Source organism: Lycorma delicatula, chromosome 10 (genome assembly GCF_047948215.1).
Source record: "Lycorma delicatula isolate Av1 chromosome 10, ASM4794821v1, whole genome shotgun sequence".
NCBI lineage: Eukaryota > Metazoa > Arthropoda > Insecta > Hemiptera > Fulgoridae > Lycorma > Lycorma delicatula.
The window spans coordinates 6,904,321-6,928,160 of record NC_134464.1 but is presented as its reverse complement, the minus strand read 5'-3'; the positions used below and the strand labels follow the sequence as shown (position 1 = coordinate 6,928,160).

General features: G+C 31.3%; 1 protein-coding gene across 2 annotated transcripts in view; it reads left to right on the top strand.

The window, feature by feature from the left end:
• The window catches only part of LOC142331231 (uncharacterized), a 447,558-nt gene that overhangs the window by 342,213 nt on the left and 81,505 nt on the right, over positions 1–23,840 (top strand). The gene's annotated exons all lie outside the window — the stretch shown is intronic.

The following is a 23,840-nucleotide window of genomic DNA, read 5'->3' as shown; positions in this document are numbered from 1 at the left end:
GTTCATATTTTGGGGATTTTGAATCACCAACCCCTTCGGAAGCGGCCGCACAAACGATATCGACAGGATATATACCTTTTTCACCGAGCTATATACCCTTTTCGCAAGCAGAAATAATACAGCCCAAGTCTCTAGCTGTCACGAGACGCGAGAGATCCCGCAGCGCAGTACGTGAACCTAAACGCCGTAACCCCAGCCCTTCTGATCCTCAAGATCGTTCTCGCCGTAGTAAGAAACCGTCACCGTCATCAAAAAATCAGGGACCCTAGGAGATTACCAACAGTGTCGCCTCGAGAAGGTACGAGACACCCAACACCACCGCCTGCGGTAAGAGATCCGATAGACACGAAATCAAACGCGCCCCTCAACTCCCCAAACGTTGGAATTCTGTACAGTTACCGTGAGGGTGCAGGCAATTGTTGGACAAAGAAGCTTCTTTACCGGAGGATAAACATTCGCGCTGAGACAACGATAACAATCAATCCTCGGTAGTTCATATCCGAAAAAAAGGGGAAAGACAGACATACGGATAAATTATAGGAGACAGAGCGAGATAAACCTTCCACGTTTTGAGATAAGCCGACGAAAAAAATATTTTATGACGACGACAAGATGGCGGTTCAGTTCCCACCGATTACGGATTGATGAGTTACGATAAATCTAAACCGAATTACAGCTAATGGGACGATCCCAACGAATTGGTCGATCGATTGTGCAACTTTTACGATGAATACTATGCTGGCTATACGAGCGTTTAAAACGAAATAATCTCGATAATTCAAGAGCTAAGAGAAATTGGGGGTCATAGAATGATGTATTCCGTTCTGTTGTTTATGTTTCTCATACAGACAACATGCCGAGATTATATGTGGTAAGTGGTGGTAGTTCCCGAAAGCGAACAAAAGGTTCACGAGGACAGCTGGGCGTAGGATTCCCTTTGACCCCGGACTGTGATTATGACATGAAATTACATCTAAAGAAAGGTGGCGGTTCGAAGATCACCTATGACTTTTTTCGGAATTACAACTATCACCCGACCAATAGGGGGTTAGGATTGCAGTATATAATGACGAGCAGCGGCATACTAAACGTTGAAGAGGGTGTAAATAACAGGTTTACGTTTGCGCCCCCCGCAGACGTGAATAATTTGAAACTATAGACTTGAAAGGATTTTTATTTCCTTTGAATTTTCATTTGGTTTTGAGTACTGTATGACCAGAGAAAAAGAGAAATACAAGCAGAATATCTGTGGATGTACTTTCATTGTGTTCAAACTTAGTTTTAATTAAAAATTATCACGTCATCTTACCCAAATTATTCTGCAGATAAAGTAGTACCCGAATCCCTGGGACACCTTAAATTACATAAGCTGATATCTAACATTTCAAATCAAACATGCTTGGGAGATATGTAGAATGCATATATACAAACAGATGAGGTCATTAGTAAAAATACAAGAATAACAAATTTCAAGAATAGCAAATAAACATGGTTAGCAGTAACAATAACTGAAATTGCTTGCTCAGTTGTATAATTTTTAGAAATTTTTTTCTATTCTGACAGTTGCAGCACAATGAATTTGTTATTGTTTATGTCCTTTATTGTATGTCCTTAAAACACTTTTTGATTTGTAGTTGAAAGGCCTAACATTGCTTTACTGCAATCTCTTGAAATTAATACAATTTTCTCAAACAAATAGCACGATGGATGAAATAAATCTGGAAAGGATATCCATTCACAGTCTTAGTTAATCATAATTGCTTTATTTGTGTTATAATTTTACAAAAATTAATGAAGCGTTCATAAATTATTGAAGCAAATTATACGATAGACAGTCACAGTCATCTGCGATGATGACTAAAATATAATTTAACACTTCTCTAAAATTTGAGATTATTTTACATTTTTACAGTTACCTCTTCCTCAGTTTTACAAAGTACTATTCACAAAATTAAACATAATTTTCATGAGATACACCTCTAATGTTTTTATTCATAATATTATTATATTTTATTTTTCAAAGTTTTTCATGTTTGAAAGCTCACGTAAAAAAATTTCATCACAAAAATTTGTTGATTACCTTGAATTTTGTGTATGCTTTCAGCTAACTTAAATAAGAAGTTCATTATAACATGTTATTTTTCAACTAATACTCTTCTATTAATGAGAGTTATATTTTTATTATTGTAGTCGCATGAAAGTTCACGAATATTATTATTACATCTGTCATTCTTGATATTAATAAATAATTTTTTTATCATTTTAAAATTACATTTAAGAAAAAGTTTTTTTAATTATCTAAAATGTCATATACCAAAAGTTCTATTATTGATATTAATAACCGTTACAAAAATTTTTCCATTCATTCGCGGTTGAGTTAACAAATATAACATCATACAATCAATCAAAATAAATTTGCATAATAAATCATCAGAAGTACAGCTCATAACAATTCTCTTGTGAATTGTAAGTTCAACAACAAAAATAAGACTTATTCAGTATAATCTTAAGGTTCAGAAATGTTTATCCAGGTCAGGTTTTATAAATATTCAAATCTGAAAATATGAGATACCTAGATTTTGTAACAAAAGGCAATATTAGTATTTTGAACCATTTCCATGATTAGCTTGTAATAAAATGCACTGCATTTTTTTTAGCATTTGACAGAAGGCCAGTTAGTTGAAAATAATCCTATCTGAAAGATAACATTTAATAACATTATTGAAGGCTATATGTTTTGCATTGACAGCAAAAACAGTAATATTAACGTGATTAACTTGGAATTATATGCAAATAAGGTTGATGTTAATAAGTAAGAAAAGGTAAGGAGCCAAATATATAGAGTGTCACATAGTTTTGTAATTTTCATCATAGATTTACACTGAAGTTTCAATTATAAATCTTTCCAACTCTCTTCCTCGGGGATTTATTCATTCTAATCCCCAAAGAGCATTATGTACATTAGTCACCCATTAGTAGTAGGGTAGTGGGTGGAGGAAGCTGGGCAATTAATTGCATTATGTCATCCTCTTTCCAGTCAAAGTTTGGTAAGTGCATGTTGCAGAGAGTAATCTAATGGGTGCTTCATTCTGATTGTGACCTCTGACTTGATCTCATAGATGAATATTACACTTTCTTAATTTAAAATATCTTGGGGAAAATGGGTTTCTTACAGATATATACAAATAGGGTCCAGATCATTTAACAATCATAGAAACTCAAGGATACTGTCAAATATCCTTGATGCTTCACTGCAAATCAATTTACTTATGTAAGAGAATTAATTTCCGAGTTTGCCTTTTGGCCGACCCTTTATCTTCTTCTCCAACCTAAAAATTGCTTCATTGTCTAAAATTATGTGAAAAAGGAGAAACAGTCACCCCTTATGTTGTCTTAAATGGTCTCTCTGGTTTGGTAAGTAAGATCTGAGAAGAAAATGGCATCAAAGTCTCTTTAGAGGAGGTTCTGAAAAAATTACTTTCATAACTGGTTCATCTGGTGGATTATATACCTGAACCTTAGCCTCAATTTTATATGGTTTTTTAGTCTGTCATGTGCACTTTTATTTTCATTCAAAAGAATTTAAAATTTACTCTAACAACCATTGAATGTATTTGTAAAGTTTTTCATATAAGTAAATACTTAGCAAAACTTCCCATTTGAGAGTCAAGTAAATTTCCACTAAAACCTCAAACACAAGAGTGAAGAAAACACGCAAGAAAACGATGAATGGAATTATTTACAGTAATGGTTATTAAGCTTCTTATGAAAAGTCACAATTTCGTTCACCAAAAAAACATAACTAACATGATAACCAATAAAACAGCTTCGTTATGTAATTTTCTTTATATAATGGTTACTTTTTTTAATGTTTTTTTGGTAGTTATGATTTTTTTTTATTGAGCTAACGCATAACTACTTATTTCATGAACAATAAGAAAAGGCTTATCTTCGCTAAATTACCACCTTCCCTCATAATCACCAGGTACTAAGGTCTGCGTGAACTCTTCTAGTTAACAGCTCCTGCAAACTCCTTACCTCATTATGAACATGTACTAATTTAAACCTCTTTTTTCTTTTCACCTCTGACAACACGGCTGGTTCATAACGAGAGGTTTTATGTGAACCCTAAGTTACAACAGATTGTTCAGCAATGAAAAATTAATAAACAAGAAACTGAATGTCATGACACAAACTCCAAACAGTCCTTTAAAGAATTAAAAAGTAAAATAGAATAACAAAACAAAAATCTATCAACAAAAATTTAATATACAAGAACAACTTTCCCAAAAATATTAATAAAAAAGAAATCTATGAATTTAAAAAACAATTCACCAAACTAGAAGAATAAGATATAGAGAAAGAAATAAAACTGCAAGAAACGTCAAATAGAATCAAAATATTCTAATATAACCAACGAAAATCTAATCTTGAAATCATAGGCATAAAGAAGCAAAACAACAAAAACCTACAACAAATTATTTATAAAATAGAAAAGAAACATGATGAACAAGTTGGGGGAAAAGACATAGAGGAAATCTACAGATATATGCCCAATAAAATAAATTAAAGATAAAGAGAAGGAAATATCATAGTAAAATTCATATATAACTCAAACAAGGATTAAAATTTATAACTAAAGAAAAACAATTATAACAAACACAGATGTAGAGAACAAATTGGATGAACAGAATATTTATATGCATGAAAGCTTCACAAATCAATAAAAAAAATTCTTTTGGGAAGTAAGCCATTTAGTTCTTCAAGGAAAAGTCCTTTTTGAATGGTCAGGACTATGAGAAACAATAGATCATATCTCAGTCAAAAAAGGGGTAATGGAAATGAATAAACAAAAAAATATGTATATATAAACCAAAGATTTACTTACATCAAAAACTTTACAAATCAACAAAAAAGATTCTTCTGGAAATCAAAACTATACGTCTGATAAGAACATATAGTAAAACCAACTCCAAATCAAACTAAATCCAAATATAATTTTTATATAAAGCAAATAAAAGCTTAAGGACCTTTTTCAGTAAGTGGGTACAACCTTTTTCTTTTTGTTTTTAAAAATAATAAAAACATTTTTACATTTATATAACAATAACCAAATAACATTTTTTTTAATAATTATTATTATATTTATTACTGAAATATGTGCCTTTAAATTATTACAAAACTAGGTGGACCTGGAACAATTGTAGTATTGATGAGTCTCTGTTTTCTAAAAGAAAATATAATAGAGATTGAATGTTACCACAATAGCGGGTTTTTGGAGAAATTTATCATGAAACAAAAAAATGTTTCATGTGTGCTGTTCCTGATAGAACAAAGGAGACATTAATGTCTACAGTTGTAGCATGTATTGAACCAGGTACTAAAATCATACAGATTTATGAAAAGCATTTGATTGTATAGAAGATTTAGAAGGTATGAATTATATACTTACACAAATGACAGTAGAAATAGACAAGTCCTCATTTTCAAAAAGAAAGTACAATACGGGCAGAATTCTTTCAAATCAGTGGGCATTTGTAGAGAAATTATAAATATAATCTAACCAAACTTATCCTACACTCTTTTTGCTCGCTAACCTTGACTAATTACAAACATGATACAGAAAACCATAGTGAAAATTTTGTTGATCCAAAAACAGATGCATATACCCAAAGTAATGAAAGTTTATGGTGGTGAGCTAAAAATCACAATAAGAAGGAATGTGACCATAAAGAGCTATTGGGTTATTTTAATAAAAATTATGTTTTGGAGGTTAATTTGGTTATTAAAAAACAAAAAAAATATGGGTACTTTGTATCTTTTTGAAAAAAGCAGTACCCACTCACCGGAAAAGGACCAAGCTTAGTCACAATTTTATATGTACTGGTTTTGATGTTTCTTCATTAGACAAAAAGTATATATATAACACTATAAAAATTTATTTACATACTCAAACAAAAATGAATCTGAAAATGCAAAATCATGAAATATTAATAAATAATAATGAAAAAATATATAATACAAATTGGAAAATACAACAGTACAAATAATAAATACAAGCCTAATCTAAATATAATCCTCATTAAACAGAAACAGCTTAATATAAACTGGTGTACACTAAATATGCAATTAAAAAGAATGAGAATTGAAAAAGACATAATTTGTCTATCAGAAGTCAATTTATGTAAAAGTAATGTTTATAATGTAAATGGATATAATAAAATATCAAAACCGAGAACATTAAAAAGAAAATGGAATTATAATATTTATAAAAGAGAATATAAGGTATACAAAAGCCAAAACTATAAAAAGCAAAATCTATAGAAATTGAAATTGTCAAGAGTTAAAAAAAAAAACATCACTTAATACTAATACATAGACCACTATTAGGAAGCAGAATTGAATTTATTGAAGAACTAGAAGAATATCTGAAAATTGAAATAAATCAGGGGAAAAATTAGCAGTGATTTTAATATAAATACAACAGATGAATCATTAATTCTAGCAAAAAAATATCTGAACACACTATCTGCATTATGGATTACTACTAAGCATGATAACCAAACCAAAATTAGAAGAATTTGTCTAGAAAACCTTAACTCAATATGAATAGATCACATCAATTCCAATTTACTACCAGAAAGAATAATACTTTATCCTCTTACAAAAAAAAAAAAATTTTAGTTGAAAAAAGACCCAAAAAAACAATTGTTTGTTCTGAATGAAAAAAAATTGATGTACAAAGAAACTGAATACTATTTGTTACTCTCAACATTATATAGTAAAGTGTATAGTGAGTAGAGAAGGGTCTCTTTACACCTGCTATCACATCAACCCTGGCTGCCACATTACCAGTTATAATGGTGGTGTAAGTTCGATTCCAAAATCATTTTCTATTATACATAATCTGCAATAAGCCATGACCATAGTGCCCAATCAATGTAGTGATCTGAAAGTGGAAGTCAGATCAGGATCATTATAAAGAATGGTTACATTTCCAGGTCTACTCATTTTATTACATTTGTTTTTGTTTTCACTATACAAAAAATTACAATAAATTAAAGAGTAAACAAAATAATTGTTTAAACAACCGAGTAAAAATATTAAACACCTCTTATGATTCCTGAATCATTCCACTTTTGGAGTGAATGGCCAATATGAATAAAGCGGATTAAAGTTAAGCAAACTGTTTTAAATACTAAATAATAAAATAGCAAAATAATAGATGTTCTTAATGATTGAGTAGCTTACATTTTCGTGTTTCTTCTAAACCATTTGTTTTTTACATTTGGATTCAATTACAAAATAATAAATACCAAAATAATGTTACTTTAAATAGATGTTCTTAACAATTGAATAGCGTGCTTTTTTTCATATTTTTTCTAAACTAATTGTTTGTTATAAGTTTTTTATCTTGGAAGGTTTATCATGTTTGCATGAATCACCGATAAATATGTTTTTAAAATACATAGGGCTCAAAACCCTACCACACTCTTGAGTCAAACTGACATACCTACAAACATAATTTTTTCTTGGCTTCAGCCATTATTTTTATTATTATTATACTCAATTAACACTGCATATTTTTAAAAATCTTTTTATTTGTTAAAACTAATTTAAATTGCTTAGTTTTAGGTGCTGCTTGGTAATTTTGATAATTATCAATATGTTATATATAGTGCCATATTATTTCTCCAAGTTCCACATTGAACTTGTTAGAGCCTGCCTGCCAAAATGCCTTATAGCTACTCTTCAAAGTCATAAGAACAAAAGAATTGCAGTCTTTTAAATGTACCAACAATATGTAAAATATTGCAAATCAAAGTTCCAAAAGAAACAAATATGACTCAAATCGAATTGACAATTGAATGTTTATTTCCAGATGAAAGAGATCTAACTGTCAATAATCATAAAACTGAGGAGATGCACATGCTGTTGTTCAATTGTACCCTTAAAAAGAATACACCATACAGATTTCAAAGACTAGCATTACATGACCATGTTGATAGGTTGTACTTGTAACTTCCGTTCTAAGAAATTACTTAAAAATTTTACATTCTAACATCATCGGGTATGTTGTGTTATTTTGATGGAAAATGCAATGTTTTCACTGATGATTCTTTAAATAGAAAATGATTGAATCATGATCAAGAAACTGTTATTGGCCACAGTTCAGTTTCCAACATTTCAACAATAAACTTGTACATTGACTGTGGCATATCACTAGTATTTGGAATAAAACATGAAAAAGTCACATTCACTGTTAGCAAAATGCAAAAGGATTTGCTGGAAATGGTAAAAAAAAAAACACATTGTTAATTTTCCTGAAGACTTGAATGTTAATTTTATCAGATTAGATGTTGCTATTCACAAAAGAAATGAAATATTACCTTTACCTTACATCATAATGTACTAAGATAAACCGAAACCAATGAATATGCTCAACCAAAAGACATCAGCCCCTAAAAAAATTTTAAAAATGTGAAAAAACAAAATTATACAATATTCAAAATGAAAAAAACCTATTTTTTGAGAAAAAACTGAGGAAAATTCAACAACAGAAAGTTTATATAAGCTGCTGTTCCTTGAGAATACTTAGAATAACTTACTTAACTCCTAACAGAAACACAGTATGAGGAAAGAGGGGAAACCAGGTGAATTTAGTTCAATTATTATTAATTCTTATTTCAGAAGCCTATTTACACAATAAAACTTGCTTTGTAGTTTAATTTTTCTCTTCGAAATGATAAGAAAAAGCATTTCTAGTACAAAAATAAAATCGCATACTATTTATTAACCGTTGCGGGACGTAATTCAAAAACACACAATCCGTACAACGATTTCGGTAATCCGTTCGTAAGTATTTAAGGGTGAACTGAACAGGTATAAAGGCAAGCTGTGAGAAGTACATCGCAACCTCGTAGGGAAGTCACCCGCCATGTGACGTTTCGGTCGCCACCTCCCCCCCCCTCGTTACTATGGCATTGAACGGGGGAGGGCTACTCCTCCGTTCAGAGCACAACTATTGTGTCAAGGACACAATAGCCGGTACGATGATCAGCTGTTTCGAAGAGTCCACGAGGTTACCAACCGATTGGGTCAACGACCCAATATGTGTAAGTCACATATATACACAAACGTAAATCCCTCGCGTGGGAAAACGTTTCTCTTCATTAAAAACGCACTTTGCAAAAGTATCTTTTGTTTTTAAAATGTTATTCGCTTACTGCTGTAGTATTAGTGTTTTTTCCTTATATACTAAAATAGAATTTATAATGTATTTTTTTATTTTTATTTATGAGGTCGTAATACAAATTGGCTAAGCTGATGCATACAAGTTGAGTATCAAACATGACTAAGCTGCACTTATTTCATTAATGATAACAAATTAAAAAGCTCAATTTTACTAATAAAGTAATAAAATATATTTATTTATTTATTAGCTTACATTATAATTTTGGGCAGCCAAATATATTTATTAACACTTTTAGTGCCAACGTCCGTTTATCAGGACTCCAGTAAAAGTTATAAGAAACCCTAAACGAATGTTTTTTCCACACGGTTTGTAATTTTTTTTTCTCAGAAAAAAACCCGTTCTTTCTGTTAATAAAATGCTACATATTTGGGCTGTAGTGCAATCAAAATATCGATTAGTCGGTTAGTTGTTTTCTTAATATGTTTGGTTATGTTGTAAGAACGTCTTTGTTGGTTAGAATATGTTGTGCTTTGTTCCAGTTTTGTGATATTTTAAGTATAACGAGAAACGTTGCGCTCACAAGTGGACGAGGTAAAGATAGATTAATTAATATTTAGGCGTACATTCTTATCAATAAAGTTAATTACGTCAATAACTGATATTTTCTTAACTATACAATTTTTACAAAGTAAAAAAAAAAAATAATAAAATTTAATTATATATACAAATACATGCGCATAGTGTGTGTGGTTTTAAACCTTTTTTGTATTAATATTTGTAAGAGAAAAAACAAAAATAAACATTTACCAAAAAAAACCATGTACATAATAAAACAAGCGTTAAATTAATCATTTAAATTTTAAAGTTCCAAGATGGTAAAATACATTAAAAAAACTCCTAAATTTCCTTGTTAACAAAGTTTTTCAAAATAACGAAAAACTTATATACATAGACTTAAATCATAGTTCTTTATTTTATTATTTACAGCAAAAAAAAAAAAAAAAAAACGTTAAGGGGAGTGTAAAATAAAATAAAAAACAAACATAATTAAAAAGTTTATTCTGTACAAGATAAACATTTACGTTAAACTAAATATAAAACACAGTTAGGTAAGACAGTTGTTAAAAGGAAAATGACTTGTTTGTTTTGTTTTGTTTAACCTCCGGTACCACCGTTAGTTACTGCTTCAGAGGATGAGATGAATGATTTGTAGCGTGTGTGAAAATGCCATGTCTGACCTAGTTCGAACTCAGGACCTCCGGATGAAAAGCCGAGACACTACCACTCGTGCCACGGAGGCTGGCTTAGAAAAGGAGATGACTTGAAGTACGTATTATTCTTTTTAAAAGAAAATTTGATGCGGATCCTACATGACTTCCTTGTACGCCTACTAAATTACATATACACATTTTAATACAATCAGAGATTAATAATCGATATAAATAAAAACGTAAACGTTTGTTTGTTCAAAATCTTAAAACTCCGAAAATTGTTCACCGATTACTTCGAAATTTTGAGACAACGTTGAATTCGAATACGCGCGTGTTTTATATACCTAAGATGTCACATCTGTGATAGGTAAAAACATGTTTTTTTTTTAAATACAGCGCTCTGTTGGACGTAAAAGCAACTCGCACTATACTAAATACTTTACGATTACATTTCAATGTTTCCAATATGTGTGTCCGCTATAGACTAAAAAACTACTGGACCGATTCACGTGGGGGGAAAAGGTAAGAAGGGGAAAATGGAAAAACAAAACTGGGAAAAGGAAAAACGGGAAAATGAAGAAAAGGGGGAAAGAGGAAGGGGAATTATAAATTGGGGAATGGAAGGAAATGGCGAAAAGGGTGAAAAGGAAAAGGTGAAATTTTATGAAGTTCCGTAATGTTCATTTTCTTAATGTTTTATCAAACTTTCAATTGTGCTCATTTTATATATATACTCAAATCTACTAATAGTGAAGCATTGCCGGATCTGTTAGTTATTAATAAATCAATATATTTAAATAAAAATAAAAAAATAGTTAAAAAAGTTAAACACTTACAATCAGAGGTTAATAATTATTGAATCAATATATTTAAATTAAAAATAAAAGTTAAAAAAAAGGAAATAAAATGATTCGAACCGATATGCCTTCCCCTTGAACGACCCAAAAATTTCATTAATTAAAAAGTTATTTGGCTGTAACTCTGGAACCAATGAAAATAAGTACCACTTAAGATATATCGTTGAAAGGCTCTTCTTAATGAGGGCTGATTACTGCAGTTAAGAAAAAGTCCAAAATACATTTTTTTTTTAATTTTGGACTTTTTTAGTCACTTTTGGTTCACTCGATTACAACTAAAAGGGAAGGCGCACAACTAGATGTTACAGCAGTCCTAAATCCGATGTTTCAAGATTCTGCGACTAATAGGTTTTGAGTTATGCGGGATAGATACGTCACGCCGAACTAGTCAAAATGGATATTTCCGCTGAAATCTGAAAACCGAAATTTTCGCGATCCCAATACTTCCTTTACTTCGTACAAGGAAGTAAAAATCGTAATTCCACGGTCAGCCGCGAGAAAAGGAAATGAAATGTTTACAATTGACATCGCATATTGTTTAACATTTTCATCAACACATATTACGTCATTATTTTTAATAGTATATATTTATAAATCAGTTGCCAAATTTCGACATTTAATTGTGATTAATGACCGATTATAATGTTCTGATTCATACAGAAATCTTTCCCTTTACATTTAAACCTCTATGTACCGGATGATCATTTGAGTTACCGCATTTAAGGTCTATTTACGCGACAGAAGCTGCAGAATCCTGATTTAGGACCCAAATCACTAAGAGGACTGAAGATCATCCAGCAAAAAATCAGAGTTCCATACAAAAGACCTGAGACTCAGGCGAAGAAAGTGACTTGATGGTGAAGGGGCGAAGGACAACCTCCTGTGGAGCCGTCATGCGTCTGCACTTGTGTGGATGTGCGACGGTGATGAACCACGGGGACTCTGAACCCCTGGACCCTAAAGGCACCTCCTGGGTCCGCGCAATGCTTAAACTGCAGGACCAACCCGGAGGAGGCGAAACGGTAAGATGGAGGTTTAGTCGGTAGGGTGCGGGTACATAGGCTCTTAATAACATCTAGCCGAACCCGTGCGAATCCGACACTCCCCCCATTTACGGTGGTTGCGTAAATGGCGTTTCTCACACTCATCTATAACAAAAAAAATATCTATTTACGCACATCACTGCCGTGTCAGATCAGTATCACGGTTATCCTGATCGATCAGCGACGCCAATTAGTACTGCAGTACGTACTGTGTGGTATGTACTACAGATAGATGTCGGATGCGTGTGAATCGGCATTACTGATCGAATACTGATACTGAACCGACACGGCACGATGTGTGTAAATAGACCTTTATTATTCAACAGCTATCAGTTTTACCGTATTTCTGTTTGCAGGCAAGTATACCGTTCTCGGGGGAACCTTTCTAAAGTTATTTTCAAATGGAATGGAACCTACCCTCTCCGATACACCTACCCCAACTCAAGAATCTTATATGACAATGGTAACATTTAATTCCATTAATTAACAACTCGAAAAAAATAATGAATTTTGGTGAAAAGAGAATTAAAATCCGCCCACCCGTTCGCTCGGTATGTGCAAAAAGCCATTAGGGGTAGTACTTTTTTAAAATTTCAATCCAGCAAAAATAACTAACTACAAAATTACGTTATATTATTTATTAAACCGTTTAAAATAATCGTAATCTGTGGATTAAAACTGTGAAAATTATTTTTTAAATTACCAACACAAAATTTCACTCTTATATGTTTTATAAATTTTCCTAAACTTATTTTTTTTTAATGAGACGATGTAGCTTGTGACACCTTATTGGAAGGCCCTTTGAATTATAAGTAATTTAGTACAAATATAATAAAAATTGGTTCGTTGGTATTTAAGTTACGATTAAAAATGTGTTTTTTTTTTAGGTTACGTTGGAATACAGTGATACTGACCCAAAGCATTAGGTCTGAAATCGTCCGTTTGTGTTAGAAATATGGGTTTTAGGTTTCCCAAGCATTGACAAAACGAACCGGTAAACACAATATTATTACATCAGTTAAACATACAAAAAACCAATAATAACCTAACCTAACCTACTTCTTTGCTGCCAACATGTTGAAAAATTGATCTACTTATAACAGGTTATAATTTTTTGCCAATTATTAAGATCTTAGTTTCTACGATAAATTTTTGCAAACTGTTTTCTTTCATATTGTATGTAATTAGTGGCAAAAAGTATTTATTGTATTTATTTCATCATGCTATATTTAAATTGTTGTGTTCTTCAGTTGAAATTGGCATCTGGTTTGTGTTGTTGTTCTACCGTTTGATGACATTTCATTTTTTGTCTTTAGTAAATTTGTCTTGCAAAGATGACTTACAATCTGGAAGAAAGGACTTGACTACTTTTTACATATGAAGAACAAAATAAATGTACAAGAACTGTCCGAGTATTTAATGAACGGCATCCAAATAAAAATGTTTCACACTTACACTGTAAAACTTGTAAAAAAATTCCAAGAAACGGGATCTGTCATGAATAAGAAACATGCAGGGCAAAATGTTTTAGACGAATTATCTTCGGTTGAAAATCTTGGGGAAATGTAGTAGCAAATCCTCAGAACTCGATTCATAAATATCCCGTGAATCTGAGGTTTCTTATGGTTTTGTTTTCACTACATTAAAATTGAATAAATTCTTTCCGTATACAATTCAACCGCATCAAGAACTGAATGACAGAAGGTGCTTACAGAAGGATTGAATTCTGTGAAGAAATGATTCGATTAATGCCGATCCAATGATGAATTCCCCTTCTTTCTTTGTTAATAAACATAACTGTGGATACTGGAGCGATGTAAATACTCGTGTTTTCAATTTTGGAAACACGTAACATCCTGATAAAATAAATGTGTGAGCAGGGATTTACGGTGATAACATAATCAGTCCGGTATTTATCAATGGGAATTTGACAGGTATTTGCAGTTGCTGGATGAAGTTATTCACCCAAAATAATAATAATAATAGTCCATGCCTTACAAAATCAGTTAGATGGCAATGGAAATATGTTACTTAACGAAGACATGCTTCACTTTCAGCAAGATGGAACACCTGCTCACTGTTCACTTCCAGTTCACAATGGTCGGACCAAATGTTTCCTGGCAGTTGGATAGGTAGAAGAGAAACAGATGAGTGGTCGGCAAGATCTGCTGATCTCACACCACTGGCATTATTTTTTGTGAGGTCATTTAAAATCAATAATTTATAAAGAAATTCGTGCTAACATACAAGAGTTGAAAAATAAAATTGTAAGAGCATGTAGGGATGTAACTAAAGAAACTTTAATAAAAGTAAGATATAGATTTCAACAAAGACTTTATTACTGTTTACAGAAAAATGAGAACCACTTTTAACAAATGATTTAAAAATTGATACTTTTATTTTATCGAGGAAAAAAGCGTTTCATTTATTTTTTCTTAAGGTCTGCTATTGTTAAAAAGCTTATTAACAAAATTAACTAATCGATGATTTAAGATTTATTTTTTGATTAACAATTATTAATTTACAAATTAGTTTTTATTTAACCGTTAAGTTTATCTAGTAATAAATTTTTCAACGTGTTGCCAGCAAAGAAGTAGGTACCTTATTATTGGTTTTTTGTATCTTTAACTGATGTTATAATGCTGTGTTTACTGGTACGTTTTTTCAATGCTGGAGAAACCTAAAACCCATATTTTTAACAAGAACGGACGATTTCAGACCTGATGCTTTGGTTCAGTAATACTGTATCGCAACATAACTTTAAAAAAAAAAAACACATTTATAGTCATAACTTGAATACCAGTATAGCAATTTTTATTTAATTTTTACCAAATTACTTGTCATTCAAAAGGCCTTTCAATGAGGTCTCACAAGCTACATCGTCTTATTTTAAAAAAAATAAGTTTCAACCCTTGAAAATTTATAAAACATTTAAGGGCAAAATTTTGTGCTGGTAATTTAAAAATAATTTTCACAGTTTTAATCCACAGATTATGATTATTTAAAACGGTTTAAGAAATAATATCATGTAACTTTATAGATATTTTTGTTGGACTGAAATTTAGAAAAGTACTACCCGAAATGGTTTTTCGCACCTACAGAGCGAAGGGGTGGGCGGATTTTAATTCTCTTTTCACCGAAATTCATTATTTTTTCGGGTTGTCAATTAATAGAATTAAATGTTGTTATTGCCTAACAAGATTTTTGAGTCGGGGTAGGTGTAGCGGAGAGGATACGTTACACCCCTTTGAAAATAATTTTATAAAGGTGTCACCCCTGAGAATGGTATACATGCCTGCAAACAGAAATAAAATGGGACTGATATCTGTTGAATAATAAATGCGGTAAATTTTCAAACGATCACTTGGTAGTATGAACTATTATTTAATTATTTGTTGAAACGTGCTTTACGCTACTGCGTGAACGGAACGCAGTAGTGAAGCTGTTTAACCTTGAAAGGGCACTGACTGTTTTGATGGAGGGGGTACCTTACACAGCAATGGTAGAGTTGTTGACAGTGCTTCGGCAAGCAGTTCTGTCAACAATTAATTGTTAATATTAAACGAATATTTACAACCAGTATTACTTTTTATTAATTTATTTTGCGACGAAGGTCACATCTTTTTCCATTATGTTTTTATTTTTTTAATGAAATTAATTTTACACCGTACCATAAATACCATACAAAACCGGAAATCGAACCCTGAACGTTTTATCCGACAGTAATGTCCTCTCGCAGTTATTTTCATATTGTTTACTATAATAAAATTAATTACTCTATAATTTTTCTGCCAGTTTTATTATATATATCTTTATTACAATATATATATATATATTTTGTAACCTCCCGATCTACTGTTAGGCATTCTTCAGAAGATGAGATGAATGATTTGTTGTAGCGCGTGTGAAGATGCCATACCTGACCGGGATTCGAACCCGGGACCTCCGGATTCCGGTCAGGCATGGCATCTGAATGCCTAACGGTGGATCCGGAGATTAAAAAAAAAATATATATATATATATACTGCAGTAATTGAAGCTAAGTATATAATACTGCCGATCTAGTAGAAAGCCATGTGAATAGTGAACTAAAAGAACGGAGTGCAGATGTCTTCAGATGCAACGTCGCCCTCACACTATTAACATATATAACAGTTAAATAAATAAAAACTATGTATATGTCTCCGTGTGCGAGCGTCCTCCATTATTCTTCTAATTCTTCTAATTACATAACATTCAAAACTTAACAATCCACCTTTTGATTTCATCGGCCCAAAATGCGTACGAGAAGGGTAGTTTAAAAAACGTTTATTGTATTAGAAATTATAAGGTCAATCGACATGATTAACTAACACAGTTAAGACATAATATGTGTGTTTCAATGGCAACAGACACAAGTTTCTTGTTATTATTTTTTTACTACTACCGTTTTGGTAGACTAAAATTGGACATTTTATTTTACGTTTATCAGATTAGGTCTATCACGTCTCCGACTTATATCCGGAAAATTCTGAATCCGAATTCCACTAATTATTTACGTAGCAAAATATTTATCTACCGTATTGTCATATGAAAAAAAAAACAACAATAATTATAAATTTCGGCGTTAAAAGATGAAATAAATATAGAACTTGCATAATACATATAAAAAAGAAATTAGTTAAACGGCTATGTTCGTAATCCAGTCGATTTTTACTTTCTTATTAGAAGTAAATACATTCGCAAGTTGCTTTCTTTATTTAGTTTTTATCAAAAAATTTATCTCGCAGCTTATGGGAACGCATCGATTAACAAAAATTTCAAACCGTAATTTAAAAAAAATATAATACATATATCAAATAAAACAAAAACAGTAAATGACAGTCAAAATTGCAAGAATCCCTGTCTAGGTGACCCAATTAATATTTAAAAAAGGAAATATTAAATATTCAAACTACTCGTATTTAAAAAGACCTGTTTCCAGAAGTTAGAATAAGATAACAAGTGTCAAAAGACTTAAACGGACTTCTTTATCTTCAATAAAAAAGATCCAAAATTCTCCAACCCCTGCGCATGCATTCCCGTGTTTGCGCGCAAGTACAAGATAAAGGAGAGTAAATAATTTTTCGCTCAAGATGCAGTGTAGTACCGATTAGTTACCATATCTAACTTCGTACGGGTGCTGTATGTTCAACCCTGCGGCTCATTTATGCCTTAATCGTATCTCTGATAAACATAACAAAAAAAAATAACACATTTTATTATTTCTTAATTTCAAAGAAATAAAAATTTTAAAAGATAATTTTATAAGATGCCAAAAACATTATATGTACGAGGCCCCGTAAAATATTATTGATGCAGACGATTATTAGTTTTGAAAGTTTAATTAATTTCCTGTAAAAATGTTATGGCTTCCAATTACTTTCCTATAATCTTTGTTTTAATGAAGAAACAGCCTGTGGGTGTAAATGCAGAACAAAGCCTTTTCGTGAGCGGACAGTCAAGGAATTTATAATTTAAATTCACTGTCTAGCTAATTAGCTTTATTTTTGTTATGAGTTTATAACGAAAACATGTATACTTATCTTAGCAGAATAATAACATTTTCTGAATGAAACTGAGGAAACACATAGGCGGAAAGAGTGGTAGCGTCTACGAAAAGTTTGGGTTTGAATCCCAGTAAGATTTAGTCGTTTTCATACGATACAAATCTATGAACGAGAAAAATAAAAGCGATTAACTGAGATACTAGCGCATTACGTCATTATTTACCACTAGCTGTGAAATTACATTATTAATATATATATATATATATATATACACACAACATGCTTCACTCTCTTTTAATTATTGTATTTCATAAGATTAGGTTTTTTTTAACAGAACAAATAATTTAAATGATTTTTTTATTGTGGTTGGTATATAATAAGTAGAATACAGCGGAATTGAGTAATACGTCACTCAACGACGCATAAAAACAATGGCATAATTACCTTTAAAAATATGTGAAGTTATTATGTTTATAAAATATATATATTTAGAAAGCGTTAATGAAAATCATTTAGCTATATAACATTTGTACATATTAATTGAAGATGCAGAATATTCAATTTTTTTTTTTTTATAATTAATCATTAAAAGTTCATTAAATAGTTTTGTAATTTCTTAAAAAAGTTATCGGGAAGTAAAATGAGGCTCTTGTAAACTCGTATTGTGCAGCAAAAAAAAATCTAGTTCTGGTGAATAATTATTTAGGAATGTTACTACTCTTTTCAGTACAAATAACACACATTCTTTCATTTAAACGAATGAATAGAAAACATAAAAAAAAATAAAATTATCTGTAACAATATTTTTATGCTTATTTATGATTGCGAAAAGTGAACATTGTTTCTCTACAAATTATTTTGTAATTTAAATACACCACTTTTCTTTAAAAATTATTCATGTAATTTGTGATAAAATTGCTATAATTAAAGATTGTTAATTTTTTATCCATTCGATGGCATAAGTATGTTTGCCTGTTAAACAGAAGGCCCCGTGTTTGATTCCGAGTAGGGTCCCTCCTAATAACGAATCAACCTTCAATGTAGTTACTGATGATTTTATTTACTGATCCGACTTAAAAATTAATATATCTAAAATGAGATATGATAAATTTCATGTTGAAAACCTCTTTCTAACACGTGAAATACACTTGGCTTACATCAGTAAATTTATATACAATAAAGTTTACTTCCCTAGTTAATGGCCAAATAACCTATATAGCCAAGCATATAACGCATTTCATTTTTATTTGTTTATTTTTGCGATTCTGGTTCGCAACTATTTAGAACTATTTGGATACATTGTCAACAGATAAAGACAGTAAATAATTATTAATTTATTTTGTAAAAATAAATGAGTGTAAACTGAGTTCTAACATTTTTAATCTAATAAATAATTTGAATACAACAAATGGGAATTATTGTTTCAAAGATGTTATAATATTCCGTAATAATATTAATTAAAAAAATAAAACTCACTTTGTCAATAATAACAGACGTCTCATACAAAAGATATAAACTGGATGACGTTAACAACTGGATTAGGTTACGTTAAAAAAGAGTGAATATTAACTCGAGGCACTGAATGCGTATGCGTAATCAATCTATCTACCGACAATTTCCCGCCAGTCCAGTACTAGAGTTCCTAGCTTGATTAGTTATTTCTCTGTTTGCACTCATTATGTTTGCCTGTCTTCCCGCCACTACGGCGCGACCGCCATCAACAGACATCTTCTAACTAGTACTTTTAAACATTTAAGTAATGAAAAAATTATTCCATCTAATTTTTTTTTTTAACTCACCATCTCTGTTTACACTGTCTGTCTTCTCCCCACCACGGCGCGACCGCCAACAACAGACATCTTTTAACGAGTACTTTTAAAAATTAAAGTAATGAAAAAATTATTCCATCTAATTTTTTTTTTTTTTTTTTTTTTTTTTAACAGCTCACCATCCAGCACATAGGTTGTCTAATATTAAATTAGTTTTACTATATTGTTATTATTTATCAGACTTGACGAACTTATAATTACATAAAATATTAAAATATCTTTTATAAATGTGCACTAAAACAGCCAGCGTTATAATGACATTTTTACTTAATTATATCTAACAAACTGTTATGTATGTAATCAAACTCATTTCGTACATGTCAATACAGACCTGCAAGCGCATCAATAATTTTGTTTAGTGTCACTATTATTTTTTTTTTTCTAATCAGGAATTTAAAAAAACAGGGCATCTTTTATGACATAGATTACAAAAATCATGAATGGTACGTAAGGAGGTAATGATTAATATTATTTCTAAAGTTCAAAGTTAACATATCTAACCGACTTCCATATTTTACAGTTCAGCAACATTCAATATTCAAATCAAATGGATGTGTGTGTACGCGCGTGCATACACGTACACGAATCTAATTATAAATGAACTTTAGTATACACGTAAAGCCTAATTTAATTTTATTTAGATCTTTTAAAATATAATTCTTTGTTTTTAAATAATACTTGGCTATCAATGAATGAAACACTTTAATCCAAAGATTCTATTAAGCGACATGAAATTAGATTTTGTTGGGTCTCATTTTCATTTTTATAATCTATTTTGTCGCCTCCGTAATATAAAAAACAAATGATGTACTGAAGGTTTTGGGTTCTATTCTCGGCTTGGACACTAGCTTATATGTTTAATGCTTGTTTGAATATTGGCTATTAAAAAACGGTTACTCAAACGATTTTGTCCGGATTTTTTCTCAGCTTGGAGACAGTTCACATATAATATGCTTATCCGAGTATCGTCTTTAAAAAACACTATTCATGATCTTAAAGCCCCGGGATTGACTCTTGGTCGCTACAAATAATTACTTGCGTAATGCTTCTGTCTCAGATTGCTTATATTCATGTGAATATTAATTTCGGAATCGATTTGTTCTTCACAATTCAATTTTATTTACTTAAGTATCATCTGTAAACAAGTTTGATTAATATGTTGGAAAGAACCGATTGAAACGCTGAAGGTCTCGGGTTCGATTGTCAACTTAGACATCAGCTCACAAATATACAGTTTAACCAGATTAAAAAAACTAAATGTATTAGGTTCCACTCTTTGAATTAGCGAATTTTTTTTTAATATCCTCATTTTTAATTTGCATATAAAGATAACAAATTCAAAAATAAATAAATAAAAATAATCAGACGGTGAAATCGAACGAAAGCGAAAAGTTGAACGTTTTATCTGATATTGTTGACTTTATTTAATTATTTTATAAAATAGCAAACTCAATTCTGCTCTATTCTGGGATGTATTAACGTGGTAGCCTGTCTAACCTTGAATGTTGAACGTTTATACTTAGATGGAGGAGGAAGGGTTACACAACATTACATAACAAAGAGACGCAGGCCAGACAGCGCGGCAATTAACGGTTGTCGTCTTCACGCATTACTAAAACAAATATTCATAATCTGTTCGTCATTAATAATTAATTAATTCGATTGATATCATATTAATATCTATTTTTTTTTCTCTTTAATTATGAAATGAAGAGGATGTAAAAATATTGAGTCATGTTTTTATTTTCAAACGGTTTATTCTTTTAAACACAGAATCACATGTTATTAAATGTTATTAAATCAAATCAATATGATGTTATTAAATCTATCTATCTTACGATAGATTTATTAATCTATCGTAACGTACGTATTTAAAAATTTGACATTGCAATAGTTAAAATGAAATATTTGAACAGACACAGATTTAATAACTACTATGTCAGATAGTTTATTTATTGTGTGTAAATAACAAACGGAATAAAGTCGGTTTTCGGCTGTAATAACGCACTCAACAGTTTCTAAGAGGGGGTTAATAAAATCTCTCTCTCTCTCTCTCTCTCTCTCTCTCTCTCTCTCTCTCTCTCTCTCTCTCTCTCTCTCTCTCTCTCTCTCTCTCTCTCTCTCTCTCTCTCTCTCTGTGTGTGTGTGTGTGTGTGTGTGTGTGTGTGTGTGTGTGTGTGTGTGTGTGTGTAGCTTGAAGTACATTATATTAAACTATGTTCCCCTTCAGTGATTCTAAGCTTTCTATGAAAGAATTACTGTTAAAATTTTTTTTTTAATTTCGTCCTATTTTAACGAAAATAATAAATATTTCCATCAAAACAAGTACCGTATACTTTGAAAGTAATATCTGCGCAAGCATATGTGGTTCTTCATATTTAGTTTATTTTTTATTGCATTTATGTGCATATGTTAATATTTTTATCTCACGTATTTTCCAAAAATATTTTTTCTTTAAATCTTTTTACCCGATAGAATCGTGGCACTTTCTAATTTAACCATATTGTTGCACATTCCTCAGCTTTCTATATATACACACACACACACACAAGTATATAGAAAATATATTGATGTAAAATAAAAGTATATATAAAAGGGTATTGGTTTGCTTGGCATTTCTCCCGCTACCACCCCATTCGGTCGCCCTAAAGCATAAGACCGAATGTCTGTGCCACACACGGCAACTGAACCTCGAACAGCTTAGCGACCAGTCCACCATTTTATAGCGCTTGGAGCCATAATAATTAGCTGATGGTCAGCCGTACTCAGGGTTAGCTTCCCACGGCAATGCGGTAAGAGTTTTTTCCTTAAGTAAACTACGGATGCCGGTTGACAAAGCAACTGCATCCAGGAACTCCCACACGTTCAGACAATGCAGCCACACATATTGACTCGCCTTCTCCTTCGCCCTCCTCGAACACCGGTTCAGATAATGTTGGTTCGAAAATGGATGTAGGGGTGACCACCCGGGAGGGTATGAACCCAATCATTGAAGAGTTTTCACAAGCCGGGGGCAGGCCTGGCAGCTCTGCCCCATTGGCCCATGCATGATGTTTTGACGGAATAGAAGGGTTGTTTTCCTATTTAGCAAACCCTAAGAGTACCAGTGCAGCTACCATGGGGAGCTTATTGCCTCGTCTAGAATTCCTCCGAGCAGCTTTCACAGCTCTCGTGAAGGGTTTCGAATATATTGCCTCAAAGCTTAAGGAAGTAACCGTAGTTCAGAAACCGGCCCCGGCGCAGCCGCATAGGTATACTGAGGTGCTTAGAGGCATATTTAATTACTATTTGAAACTTAATATATTTTCAAATACAGTTATAAAGAATACCTGGAATGTAAAATCATTAAACGTTAGTTAAAACCATTCAGGTGGCAATTAACAGCTTAGAAAGTAGCATAGTTAAGTATACCTGATTACATTTTTGAAGTCATAACTTCTTTTTTCAGAAAATCTTTGAAATTTATTTAAGATAGTGCAATTTTAATTGAAAGTAATAAGGATTAAAGCAAAGCAAATCTAATTATCAATTAGAAATTCTAATTTTTTTTAAAAGATTATTAATTAAATTAAAAAAATTTCTATTTAAATAAATATATCGAAAGTAGTTTAAAAGTATAGAATGTAAAAAACTATTAACTCAAAAATTGAAACTAAATGATTCAACATTAATAATATAAAAAGATATCTTTAAACAATTATAGAGTTGAAGAAATATGTAAGTACGGTAACTTTGTTGGTAGTAGTGACGTAATGTTAGTGACGTAGTAGTAAAGAAATCTTTACATTAAAAGCGTATATTGCGTAATTGTATTTGGAAGCTGATGTGTGATCAGATTCTGCTTTCGTCCCATACCATTTGGTTCTTGCTGCAAACTGTCAAAGCAACTGCATGTGTCAAAATATGTACTGTTACATTGAAGAAAAATTATATGGTATTGCTTTTTTTCACTATGCCATCAGGTAATGTAATTACTAGTGGATTTTTTGATTAGGAAGATGTTTTTTTATGTGGTGAAAAAGCACGCTAGAATTGAATTGTTTAATATTCTGTGCTGCGACCTTATTATTCCATAATGTTCACCTGCAGTACTTATTTGTATATGTTTTTATTTTTTTGTTTTTCTTTTTATTTATTTACTATTTTAGGTAGCATTGTCCATGATTATTAGACATT